The sequence below is a fragment of the Phyllobates terribilis genome, unplaced genomic scaffold (genome assembly GCF_046119375.1).
Source record: "Phyllobates terribilis strain yellow unplaced genomic scaffold, ASM4611937v1 Scaffold_414__1_contigs__length_1644244, whole genome shotgun sequence".
In the NCBI taxonomy this organism is placed as follows: domain Eukaryota; kingdom Metazoa; phylum Chordata; class Amphibia; order Anura; family Dendrobatidae; genus Phyllobates; species Phyllobates terribilis.
Window position 1 is genome coordinate 495028 of NW_027363174.1, and position 12403 is coordinate 507430.

At 47.9% G+C, this 12403-nt stretch overlaps 7 non-coding genes across 7 annotated transcripts; all 7 read right to left on the reverse strand.

Annotated features, from left to right (window-relative positions):
• Positions 1-718: 718 nt before the first annotated feature.
• Positions 719-909, reverse strand: LOC141226051 (U2 spliceosomal RNA). Its single transcript, XR_012293281.1, has one exon. It is a non-coding gene; the product is annotated as a U2 spliceosomal RNA (small nuclear RNA).
• A 1119-nt stretch (positions 910-2028) lies between these two features.
• Positions 2029-2219, reverse strand: LOC141226575 (U2 spliceosomal RNA). Its single transcript, XR_012293702.1, has one exon. It is a non-coding gene; the product is annotated as a U2 spliceosomal RNA (small nuclear RNA).
• Positions 2220-3342: 1123 nt separating this feature from the next.
• On the reverse strand, positions 3343-3533 carry LOC141225977 (U2 spliceosomal RNA). The gene has a single exon (XR_012293208.1). It is a non-coding gene; the product is annotated as a U2 spliceosomal RNA (small nuclear RNA).
• Positions 3534-4653: 1120 nt separating this feature from the next.
• Positions 4654-4844, reverse strand: LOC141226577 (U2 spliceosomal RNA). The gene has a single exon (XR_012293704.1). It is a non-coding gene; the product is annotated as a U2 spliceosomal RNA (small nuclear RNA).
• A 1120-nt stretch (positions 4845-5964) lies between these two features.
• On the reverse strand, positions 5965-6155 carry LOC141226578 (U2 spliceosomal RNA). Its single transcript, XR_012293705.1, has one exon. It is a non-coding gene; the product is annotated as a U2 spliceosomal RNA (small nuclear RNA).
• Positions 6156-7278: 1123 nt separating this feature from the next.
• On the reverse strand, positions 7279-7469 carry LOC141226107 (U2 spliceosomal RNA). The gene has a single exon (XR_012293335.1). It is a non-coding gene; the product is annotated as a U2 spliceosomal RNA (small nuclear RNA).
• A 1114-nt stretch (positions 7470-8583) lies between these two features.
• Positions 8584-8777, reverse strand: LOC141226259 (U2 spliceosomal RNA). Its single transcript, XR_012293473.1, has one exon. It is a non-coding gene; the product is annotated as a U2 spliceosomal RNA (small nuclear RNA).
• Positions 8778-12403: the final 3626 nt, after the last annotated feature.

The window sequence follows — 12403 nt, forward strand, 5'->3', positions numbered from 1 at the left end:
CCTATTATGACACGCGCAGCCAGCGTTCCATTGCCACATTCCGTCTACTGCAGGCGGGATACCTGGATGGCTGAATGTCACTGAGAAGCTCACAGAGACCGCCATAAGCAACAGTTTAAAAGAATGCCACAGACTAATCAACCAAACTTTTTGGGTTGGTTTCTCTTTTATAGTCTGCAGGCATTAAATGAAAGAAGTCAGTGTTCCAGCAGAGGGAGACAACGTTTCAGAAAAGGCATTGTAGCAAACCAAAAAAGAAATTTTAAGCGCAGCAGAGTAACCAGCTCACATACCTGTTAGCTCAGGTGAGTTTAAAAGGCTGCTGTTGATAACAAGGGCATTTGCTAAATAGATGGTGTGTGTGCAACAATATACTGAAAGGTCAATTATATTGTGCAGCTTATCTCACCACCTGTAGTTATTTAGGTGAAAGCTCCAAAATGCTTGCCTAATATGTCTGTTTATCCAAAAGGAAGTATAGAGGGAGAGCTAGATAGATAGCATTGCATTACATTACATTACATGGCAATGCAATGCACAGTTGCTGAAGTTGAACCAAAATGAGCTTGTCATCTGGCTTCTGCAACTTTTAACATGAAAAATCCAATGAGGAGAAGAAAAGCAAAGCCAAAGAGTCCATCCCAAAATCCGACAAACAAGCAAAATGAACAAAAAGCATTGAATTCAATTCTTTCTGATTTTAGAAACTGCATTAAAGAAGGGGTGCACCGGTCCTGGAGATACTGCAATACCAGGTCAATGCGTGGAGTGAACAGAGCAAGCTCTTTTTCCATCTCCCTGTTCTAAAAATCCATTTAATATATGGTCCCCAGATAGGGGACGTATCAGATATTAAACTGATAAGAACAGATACTACACTTGATCTTAGCCAAAAGGCCGAGAAGCGATAACCAGAATTGGTTTCCGACTACGGTGCCACCCAAGGATTCTGAAAAGTCCATTTGTGGAGATGGCCACCTGGACTCCCGTTAAGAAGACATGCTGTCAACCTCTAGATCCCTCACATGCCTGCACTTTTCGGCTTGCTGCTGCTGCAATCCACGCGTTTTAGATCTGCATAACTCCACCTCTTTTAGCACAGTACCCTCAACCCCCGGCTGTTCCCACCCGCCTCAACACCGTTGGAAGGGAGGAGAACCAATTAAGGCGGGGGGGGGTGGAACGAGCAGCTGTCTACCCTTAGCAGGAGGGTTGCTGATTAATTACCTCTCCTGCTGCTGCTGCTGCTGGCTGTCCAGCAGCAGACTGAAGGTGGCTGCTGCTGTGCGCAGGTATATAAAGGCTCAGAGCCTATTATGACACGCGCAGCCAGCGTTCCATTGCCACATTCCGTCTACTGCAGGCGGGATACCTGGATGGCTGAATGTCACTGAGAAGCTCACAGAGACCGCCATAAGCAACAGTTTAAAAGAATGCCACAGACTAATCAACCAAACTTTTTGGGTTGGTTTCTCTTTTATAGTCTGCAGGCATTAAATGAAAGAAGTCAGTGTTCCAGCAGAGGGAGACAACGTTTCAGAAAAGGCATTGTAGCAAACCAAAAAAGAAATTTTAAGCGCAGCAGAGTAACCAGCTCACATACCTGTTAGCTCAGGTGAGTTTAAAAGGCTGCTGTTGATAACAAGGGCATTTGCTAAATAGATGGTGTGTGTGCAACAATATACTGAAAGGTCAATTATATTGTGCAGCTTATCTCACCACCTGTAGTTATTTAGGTGAAAGCTCCAAAATGCTTGCCTAATATGTCTGTTTATCCAAAAGGAAGTATAGAGGGAGAGCTAGATAGATAGCATTGCATTACATTACATTACATGGCAATGCAATGCACAGTTGCTGAAGTTGAACCAAAATGAGCTTGTCATCTGGCTTCTGCAACTTTTAACATGAAAAATCCAATGAGGAGAAGAAAAGCAAAGCCAAAGAGTTCATCCCAAAATCCGACAAACAAGCAAAATGAACAAAAAGCATTGAATTCAATTCTTTCTGATTTTAGAAACTGCATTAAAGAAGGGGTGCACCGGTCCTGGAGATACTGCAATACCAGGTCAATGCGTGGAGTGGACAGAGCAAGCTCTTTTTCCATCTCCCTGTTCTAAAAATCCATTTAATATATGGTCCCCAGATAGGGGACGTATCAGATATTAAACTGATAAGAACAGATACTACACTTGATCTTAGCCAAAAGGCCGAGAAGCGATAACCAGAATTGGTTTCCGACTACGGTGCCACCCAAGGATTCTGAAAAGTCCATTTGTGGAGATGGCCACCTGGACTCCCGTTAAGAAGACATGCTGTCAACCTCTAGATCCCTCACATGCCTGCACTTTTCGGCTTGCTGCTGCTGCAATCCACGCGTTTTAGATCTGCATAACTCCACCTCTTTTAGCACAGTACCCTCAACCCCCGGCTGTTCCCACCCGCCTCAACACTGTTGGAAGGGAGGAGAACCAATTAAGGCGGGGGGGGGGGGGTGGAACGAGCAGCTGTCTACCCTTAGCAGGAGGGTTGCTGATTAATTACCTCTCCTGCTGCTGCTGCTGCTGGCTGTCCAGCAGCAGACTGAAGGTGGCTGCTGCTGTGCGCAGGTATATAAAGGCTCAGAGCCTATTATGACACGCGCAGCCAGCGTTCCATTGCCACATTCCGTCTACTGCAGGCGGGATACCTGGATGGCTGAATGTCACTGAGAAGCTCACAGAGACCGCCATAAGCAACAGTTTAAAAGAATGCCACAGACTAATCAACCAAACTTTTTGGGTTGGTTTCTCTTTTATAGTCTGCAGGCATTAAATGAAAGAAGTCAGTGTTCCAGCAGAGGGAGACAACGTTTCAGAAAAGGCATTGTAGCAAACCAAAAAAGAAATTTTAAGCGCAGCAGAGTAACCAGCTCACATACCTGTTAGCTCAGGTGAGTTTAAAAGGCTGCTGTTGATAACAAGGGCATTTGCTAAATAGATGGTGTGTGTGCAACAATATACTGAAAGGTCAATTATATTGTGCAGCTTATCTCACCACCTGTAGTTATTTAGGTGAAAGCTCCAAAATGCTTGCCTAATATGTCTGTTTATCCAAAAGGAAGTATAGAGGGAGAGCTAGATAGATAGCATTGCATTACATTACATTACATGGCAATGCAATGCACAGTTGCTGAAGTTGAACCAAAATGAGCTTGTCATCTGGCTTCTGCAACTTTTAACATGAAAAATCCAATGAGGAGAAGAAAAGCAAAGCCAAAGAGTCCATCCCAAAATCCGACAAACAAGCAAAATGAACAAAAAGCATTGAATTCAATTCTTTCTGATTTTAGAAACTGCATTAAAGAAGGGGTGCACCGGTCCTGGAGATACTGCAATACCAGGTCAATGCGTGGAGTGGACAGAGCAAGCTCTTTTTCCATCTCCCTGTTCTAAAAATCCATTTAATATATGGTCCCCAGATAGGGGACGTATCAGATATTAAACTGATAAGAACAGATACTACACTTGATCTTAGCCAAAAGGCCAAGAAGCGATAACCAGAATTGGTTTCCGACTACGGTGCCACCCAAGGATTCTGAAAAGTCCATTTGTGGAGATGGCCACCTGGACTCCCGTTAAGAAGACATGCTGTCAACCTCTAGATCCCTCACATGCCTGCACTTTTCTGCTTGCTGCTGCTGCAATCCACGCGTTTTAGATCTGCATAACTCCACCTCTTTTAGCACAGTACCCTCAACCCCCGGCTGTTCCCACCCGCCTCAACACCGTTGGAAGGGAGGAGAACCAATTAAGGCGGGGGGGGGGTGGAACGAGCAGCTGTCTACCCTTAGCAGGAGGGTTGCTGATTAATTACCTCTCCTGCTGCTGCTGCTGCTGGCTGTCCAGCAGCAGACTGAAGGTGGCTGCTGCTGTGCGCAGGTATATAAAGGCTCAGAGCCTATTATGACACGCGCAGCCAGCGTTCCATTGCCACATTCCGTCTACTGCAGGCGGGATACCTGGATGGCTGAATGTCACTGAGAAGCTCACAGAGACCGCCATAAGCAACAGTTTAAAAGAATGCCACAGACTAATAAACCAAACTTTTTGGGTTGGTTTCTCTTTTATAGTCTGCAGGCATTAAATGAAAGAAGTCAGTGTTCCAGCAGAGGGAGACAACGTTTCAGAAAAGGCATTGTAGCAAACCAAAAAAGAAATTTTAAGCGCAGCAGAGTAACCAGCTCACATACCTGTTAGCTCAGGTGAGTTTAAAAGGCTGCTGTTGATAACAAGGGCATTTGCTAAATAGATGGTGTGTGTGCAACAATATACTGAAAGGTCAATTATATTGTGCAGCTTATCTCACCACCTGTAGTTATTTAGGTGAAAGCTCCAAAATGCTTGCCTAATATGTCTGTTTATCCAAAAGGAAGTATAGAGGGAGAGCTAGATAGATAGCATTGCATTACATTACATTACATGGCAATGCAATGCACAGTTGCTGAAGTTGAACCAAAATGAGCTTGTCATCTGGCTTCTGCAACTTTTAACATGAAAAATCCAATGAGGAGAAGAAAAGTAAAGCCAAAGAGTCCATCCCAAAATCCGACAAACAAGCAAAATGAACAAAAAGCATTGAATTCAATTCTTTCTGATTTTAGAAACTGCATTAAAGAAGGGGTGCACCGGTCCTGGAGATACTGCAATACCAGGTCAATGCGTGGAGTGGACAGAGCAAGCTCTTTTTCCATCTCCCTGTTCTAAAAATCCATTTAATATATGGTCCCCAGATAGGGGACGTATCAGATATTAAACTGATAAGAACAGATACTACACTTGATCTTAGCCAAAAGGCCGAGAAGCGATAACCAGAATTGGTTTCCGACTACGGTGCCACCCAAGGATTCTGAAAAGTCCATTTGTGGAGATGGCCACCTGGACTCCCGTTAAGAAGACATGCTGTCAACCTCTAGATCCCTCACATGCCTGCACTTTTCGGCTTGCTGCTGCTGCAATCCACGCGTTTTAGATCTGCATAACTCCACCTCTTTTAGCACAGTACCCTCAACCCCCGGCTGTTCCCACCCGCCTCAACACCGTTGGAAGGGAGGAGAACCAATTAAGGCGGGGGGGGGGGGGAACGAGCAGCTGTCTACCCTTAGCAGGAGGGTTGCTGATTAATTACCTCTCCTGCTGCTGCTGCTGCTGGCTGTCCAGCAGCAGACTGAAGGTGGCTGCTGCTGTGCGCAGGTATATAAAGGCTCAGAGCCTATTATGACACGCGCAGCCAGCGTTCCATTGCCACATTCCGTCTACTGCAGGCGGGATACCTGGATGGCTGAATGTCACTGAGAAGCTCACAGAGACCGCCATAAGCAACAGTTTAAAAGAATGCCACAGACTAATCAACCAAACTTTTTGGGTTGGTTTCTCTTTTATAGTCTGCAGGCATTAAATGAAAGAAGTCAGTGTTCCAGCAGAGGGAGACAACGTTTCAGAAAAGGCATTGTAGCAAACCAAAAAAGAAATTTTAAGCGCAGCAGAGTAACCAGCTCACATACCTGTTAGCTCAGGTGAGTTTAAAAGGCTGCTGTTGATAACAAGGGCATTTGCTAAATAGATGGTGTGTGTGCAACAATATACTGAAAGCTCAATTATATTGTGCAGCTTATCTCACCACCTGTAGTTATTTAGGTGAAAGCTCCAAAATGCTTGCCTAATATGTCTGTTTATCCAAAAGGAAGTATAGAGGGAGAGCTAGATAGATAGCATTGCATTACATTACATTACATGGCAATGCAATGCACAGTTGCTGAAGTTGAACCAAAATGAGCTTGTTATCTGGCTTCTGCAACTTTTAACATGAAAAATCCAATGAGGAGAAGAAAAGCAAAGCCAAAGAGTCCATCCCAAAATCCGACAAACAAGCAAAATGAACAAAAAGCATTGAATTCAATTCTTTCTGATTTTAGAAACTGCATTAAAGAAGGGGTGCACCGGTCCTGGAGATACTGCAATACCAGGTCAATGCGTGGAGTGGACAGAGCAAGCTCTTTTTCCATCTCCCTGTTCTAAAAATCCATTTAATATATGGTCCCCAGATAGGGGACGTATCAGATATTAAACTGATAAGAACAGATACTACACTTGATCTTAGCCAAAAGGCCGAGAAGCGATAACCAGAATTGGTTTCCGACTACGGTGCCACCCAAGGATTCTGAAAAGTCCATTTGTGGAGATGGCCACCTGGACTCCCGTTAAGAAGACATGCTGTCAACCTCTAGATCCCTCACATGCCTGCACTTTTCGGCTTGCTGCTGCTGCAATCCACGCGTTTTAGATCTGCATAACTCCACCTCTTTTAGCACAGTACCCTCAACCCCCGGCTGTTCCCACCCGCCTCAACACCGTTGGAAGGGAGGAGAACCAATTAAGGCGGGGGGGGGGGGGTGGAACGAGCAGCTGTCTACCCTTAGCAGGAGGGTTGCTGATTAATTACCTCTCCTGCTGCTGCTGCTGCTGGCTGTCCAGCAGCAGACTGAAGGTGGCTGCTGCTGTGCGCAGGTATATAAAGGCTCAGAGCCTATTATGACACGCGCAGCCAGCGTTCCATTGCCACATTCCGTCTACTGCAGGCGGGATACCTGGATGGCTGAATGTCACTGAGAAGCTCACAGAGACCGCCATAAGCAACAGTTTAAAAGAATGCCACAGACTAATCAACCAAACTTTTTGGGTTGGTTTCTCTTTTATAGTCTGCAGGCATTAAATGAAAGAAGTCAGTGTTCCAGCAGAGGGAGACAACGTTTCAGAAAAGGCATTGTAGCAAACCAAAAAAGAAATTTTAAGCGCAGCAGAGTAACCAGCTCACATACCTGTTAGCTCAGGTGAGTTTAAAAGGCTGCTGTTGATAACAAGGGCATTTGCTAAATAGATGGTGTGTGTGCAACAATATACTGAAAGGTCAATTATATTGTGCAGCTTATCTCACCACCTGTAGTTATTTAGGTGAAAGCTCCAAAATGCTTGCCTAATATGTCTGTTTATCCAAAAGGAAGTATAGAGGGAGAGCTAGATAGATAGCATTGCATTACATTACATTACATGGCAATGCAATGCACAGTTGCTGAAGTTGAACCAAAATGAGCTTGTCATCTGGCTTCTGCAACTTTTAACATGAAAAATCCAATGAGGAGAAGAAAAGCAAAGCCAAAGTGTCCATCCCAAAATCCGACAAACAAGCAAAATGAACAAAAAGCATTGAATTCAATTCTTTCTGATTTTAGAAACTGCATTAAAGAAGGGGTGCACCGGTCCTGGAGATACTGCAATACCAGGTCAATGCGTGGAGTGGACAGAGCAAGCTCTTTTTCCATCTCCCTGTTCTAAAAATCCATTTAATATATGGTCCCCAGATAGGGGACGTATCAGATATTAAACTGATAAGAACAGATACTGCACTTGATCTTAGCCAAAAGGCCGAGAAGCGATAACCAGAATTGGTTTCCGACTACGGTGCCACCCAAGGATTCTGAAAAGTCCATTTGTGGAGATGGCCACCTGGACTCCCGTTAAGAAGACATGCTGTCAACCTCTAGATCCCTCACATGCCTGCACTTTTCGGCTTGCTGCTGCTGCAATCCACGCGTTTTAGATCTGCATAACTCCACCTCTTTTAGCACAGTACCCTCAACCCCCGGCTGTTCCCACCCGCCTCAACACCGTTGGAAGGGAGGAGAACCAATTAAGGCGGGGGGGGGGTGGAACGAGCAGCTGTCTACCCTTAGCAGGAGGGTTGCTGATTAATTACCTCTCCTGCTGCTGCTGGCTGTCCAGCAGCAGACTGAAGGTGGCTGCTGCTGTGCGCAGGTATATAAAGGCTCAGAGCCTATTATGACACGCGCAGCCAGCGTTCCATTGCCACATTCCGTCTACTGCAGGCGGGATACCTGGATGGCTGAATGTCACTGAGAAGCTCACAGAGACCGCCATAAGCAACAGTTTAAAAGAATGCCACAGACTAATCAACCAAACTTTTTGGGTTGGTTTCTCTTTTATAGTCTGCAGGCATTAAATGAAAGAAGTCAGTGTTCCAGCAGAGGGAGACAACGTTTCAGAAAAGGCATTGTAGCAAACCAAAAAAGAAATTTTAAGCGCAGCAGAGTAACCAGCTCACATACCTGTTAGCTCAGGTGAGTTTAAAAGGCTGCTGTTGATAACAAGGGCATTTGCTAAATAGATGGTGTGTGTGCAACAATATACTGAAAGGTCAATTATATTGTGCAGCTTATCTCACCACCTGTAGTTATTTAGGTGAAAGCTCCAAAATGCTTGCCTAATATATCTGTTTATCCAAAAGGAAGTATAGAGGGAGAGCTAGATAGATAGCATTGCATTACATTACATTACATGGCAATGCAATGCACAGTTGCTGAAGTTGAACCAAAATGAGCTTGTCATCTGGCTTCTGCAACTTTTAACATGAAAAATCCAATGAGGAGAAGAAAAGCAAAGCCAAAGAGTCCATCCCAAAATCCGACAAACAAGCAAAATGAACAAAAAGCATTGAATTCAATTCTTTCTGATTTTAGAAACTGCATTAAAGAAGGGGTGCACCGGTCCTGGAGATACTGCAATACCAGGTCAATGCGTGGAGTGGACAGAGCAAGCTCTTTTTCCATCTCCCTGTTCTAAAAATCCATTTAATATATGGTCCCCAGATAGGGGACGTATCAGATATTAAACTGATAAGAACAGATTTTTTTGATTGAATATATCTTTTATTAGCACAAAAAATAAGTTAACAGACAGTGTACAGTGCCGCAGCCCAGTACACACAGAATTCTACATCACATTTACATAGCATGAGGATACGACGCACTAACTAGACACATCACACCCCTATGCTACACAAAACACTCAATATGAAAGAAAAAGCATGTCAATCAATACAGTACGACGAACCGTGATAAGGGATGGGGATTGGGAAAAAGGGGATGGGGAGGGGAAAATCACAGGCCCGAAGCTTTATTAAAAGACAAGACACATAAGGGGAGAGGGGGAGGAGGGGTTTAGTCCTCATCCTCGTCCTCCGGACCGTCCACGATGGAATAGTCTCTGAGCAGGCTGTGGATCAGCCTGCGGCAGTCCTGGATGGACATCCTCTCCCTCCTCAAGATGAGCCGGTTCCTGGCGACCCAAACGGCATCCTTGAAGCAGTTCATAAGGCGCCAAGCCTCCTGGATGGCTCCGACGGTATGAACCCCAGGGAAGAGTCCGTAAAGCACAGAATGGTGCGATAGGCTCGCCCTGGGGACAGAGTTCCTCAGGTCGTCCTCAAGGGCAGTCAACAGGCGCTGTGCAAATCCGCAGTCCCAAAAAGTGTGCAAAGATGTTTCCTCCACGAAGGGGCACCTTGGGCAGTACCGGGTCTTGCACAGGTTCCGGGCATGCATGAATGACCGGACGGGAAGTCCGCCCTGAATCGCCATCCACGACAAGTCCTTGTGCCCGTTGGTCAGCCTGTCAGACGACACATTTGTCCACACAGTCTCCAGCGTGTCCTGGTGAAGTCCTGTGATGTTCTCCACGTCATCCTTGGCTCTGATGAGCTTGTGGATAGTTTTGGGCTTCCACAAGTCGGGCTTGAGTCCCTCCAGTTGATGTTCCCCCACAAATCGAACGACGTCTCCGTAGAACCATGGCGTCGTCCAGTTGTAGGGGAAGGAGCTGTCCCACTTGTCCCAGCCGAGTCGCCTCCAAAGAGGAAGCAGGAAGAAGCGAGACATGGACCTGCCCGCGGAGCCATTCTTGACTTGCAAAGTCCGGCGGACACAATCACACACAAAAGAGGATCGCAGGAGGGTGGGGATATCTGGAACGCCCTTCCCACCCTTGCGAGGCTCCTTGTACATGACGGCCCGCCTGACTCTGTCCATCTTGGATCCCCAGACAAAGTGAAACACTGTCCTGGTAATGGCCCTGCACACAGTGACGTGTGGGGGCCAGGCCTGCGCCGTGTACTGCAAGACGGGCAGGACCTCATTACGCAGGACGAGTGCCTTACCCTCACAAGTGAGGTGTCTGAGGCTCCACAGTCCGATCCGTTGCTTCACCTTGGCCAAGCGTTCTTGCCAAGACTTGAGGGCCGCTCCTTCCTTCCCGAACCAGACTCCCAGCACCTTGAGGAAATCCGGTTGAATGTTGAAGGGGAAGGGGGCGGAGGAGGCCGGCTGCCAATCCCCGAAGAGCATGGCTTCCGACTTCCTGCAGTTGACTTTGGCCCCTGAAGCCCGGCCGAACCTCTCACACGTCTGGACGAGGGCGTCGACTGAACCACGATCAGCGCAGAAGACGGTGACGTCGTCCATGTAGAGCGAGCACTTGACCTCGTGTCGTCCCGGACCCGGTGCGGTGATCCCTCTGATCTCTCCATTCTGCCGGATAGCCTCTGCGAAGAGTTCTATAACACAAACAAAAAGAAGAGGTGATAGAGGGCAGCCTTGTCTGACCCCAGAGAGGACAGGGAAGGGGTCAGTCTTCCAGCCGTTCACCAACACCGAGCTGTGGATATCAAAATACATCAAACGGACATACGAACAAAACATGTTACCCAAACCTAACCGGTGCAGAGCTCGGCCCATGAACTCGTGGGAAACCCGGTCGAAGGCCTTCTCCTGATCCAAGGAGACCAGGGCCGCGTGTACGTGGCGGACCTTGATGTACTCGACCGTGTCCCGCACGAGAGCGAGGCTGTCTGCGATGCGACGTCCAGGGATGCCGCAGGTCTGGTCCGGGTGGATGATCCGTCCGATGACCGTCTTAAGTCGTGTCGCCATCGTCTTGGCCAGGATCTTGTAGTCCACGTTGAGCAGAGTGATGGGACGCCAATTCCTCAGGTCGCAACTCTCTCCCTTCCGCTTGTACAGGATCGTGACCATTCCTTCCCTCAAAGATGGAGGCATTCTACCCTCCACCACCATCTCCTCGTACAGGTCCAACAGGTCCGGACAGATGAGGTCTCCCAGCGCTACATAGAGCTCCGCTGGAAGACCATCACTGCCCGGGGTCCTGCCGGTCCTAAAGGATTTAGCGGCAGAGAGCAATTCGCCCACCATCAGAGGTTTGTCCAAGGCTGCCGTGCCTGCAGGATCAAGATGGTTAGTGATACCTGACAGGAAGTTATCAGCAGCGTCGGGGTCGGTAGTCTTGTGGGAGTAGAGTTCGCTGTAGAAGTCGCTGACGACCCTCATCACGTCCTCCTTCCCACGTCGCATGTTTCCGCTCTCGTCTCGCAGCTCGTTCAGGGGCGTGTGACCGGCATGAAGTTTCCTGAAAAAGAATGAGTTACATTTCTCACCCTTCTCCAGATTCTCCACTTTGGAACGGAAGACGATTCGCTTGGACTCCTCCTCAAAGTGCCTTTTCAGGCTCTTCTTGGTCTCCACCAGCTCCTCCCTCACGTCCCAGCCACAGTGAAGAAGGTCCTGCAGCGACCGCAGCTCGCGCTGCAGCCCTCTGAAGTCCCTCCTCTTCTCACACGCCTGTTGTCGACCCTTGGCCTGAAAGAAACAGCGAAACTCAAGTTTAACATATTCCCACCAATCAGAGACTGTTTGGAAGCTACCCTTGTAGGACTGCCACATTGCGTAGGCTGCTCTCAGCTCCTCCACGACTTCATCCTGAGCCAGCAGAGCACAATTCAGCTTCCAGGAGCCGGGGCCGGACGGAAAACCGTCGCCGAGGACACCTTGTAAGTGAATGGCTCTGTGGTCGGAGAAGAAGCAGGGGACCATCGAGTGCCTACTCTGCCTGACTGCCCGAGAGGTGAACACAAAGTCAATCCTGGAGCGGAGTGAGCCATCGGGTCGGCTCCACGAATAGTTCGTGGAGCCTCTCCCCATGGAGCCCACCACGTCCTGAAGAGAGGCCTCGGTTACCATCTCGATGAGCAGCTTGGACGTGATGTCCAACTTGGCAGATGTGCCAGAACTACGACCATCCTCCTCGATGGGGCAGTTGAAATCCCCGGCCATCACTAAGGTCCTAGTGGTGGCAAGCTGAAGCCGCAGGGTCTGGAAAAGCTCCAAACGCTCATTCTTCAGTGGGGACGCATACACGTTGATGAACCTGACAGGTTCTCCCGCCCAGTTGCCATCTACAACAAGAGCCCTGCCGCAGATGAGCTCCTGGACGGACTCAAGCGTGAATGCGCCCCCCCTGATCAGAATTGCGACCCCTGCAGACTTGCAGTCACCCCCACCGGACCAGTAGGATGGACCGTGGGACCACTCCCTGGCCAGATGTTTGAAGGACCTAGAGGAGGGAAGGGAACATTCCTGCAACATATAAACATCACACAACTGGGAAGTAAGGAAGGCATAAATAGTCTGACGTCTGAACTTGTCCTTGATGCTCCTGACATT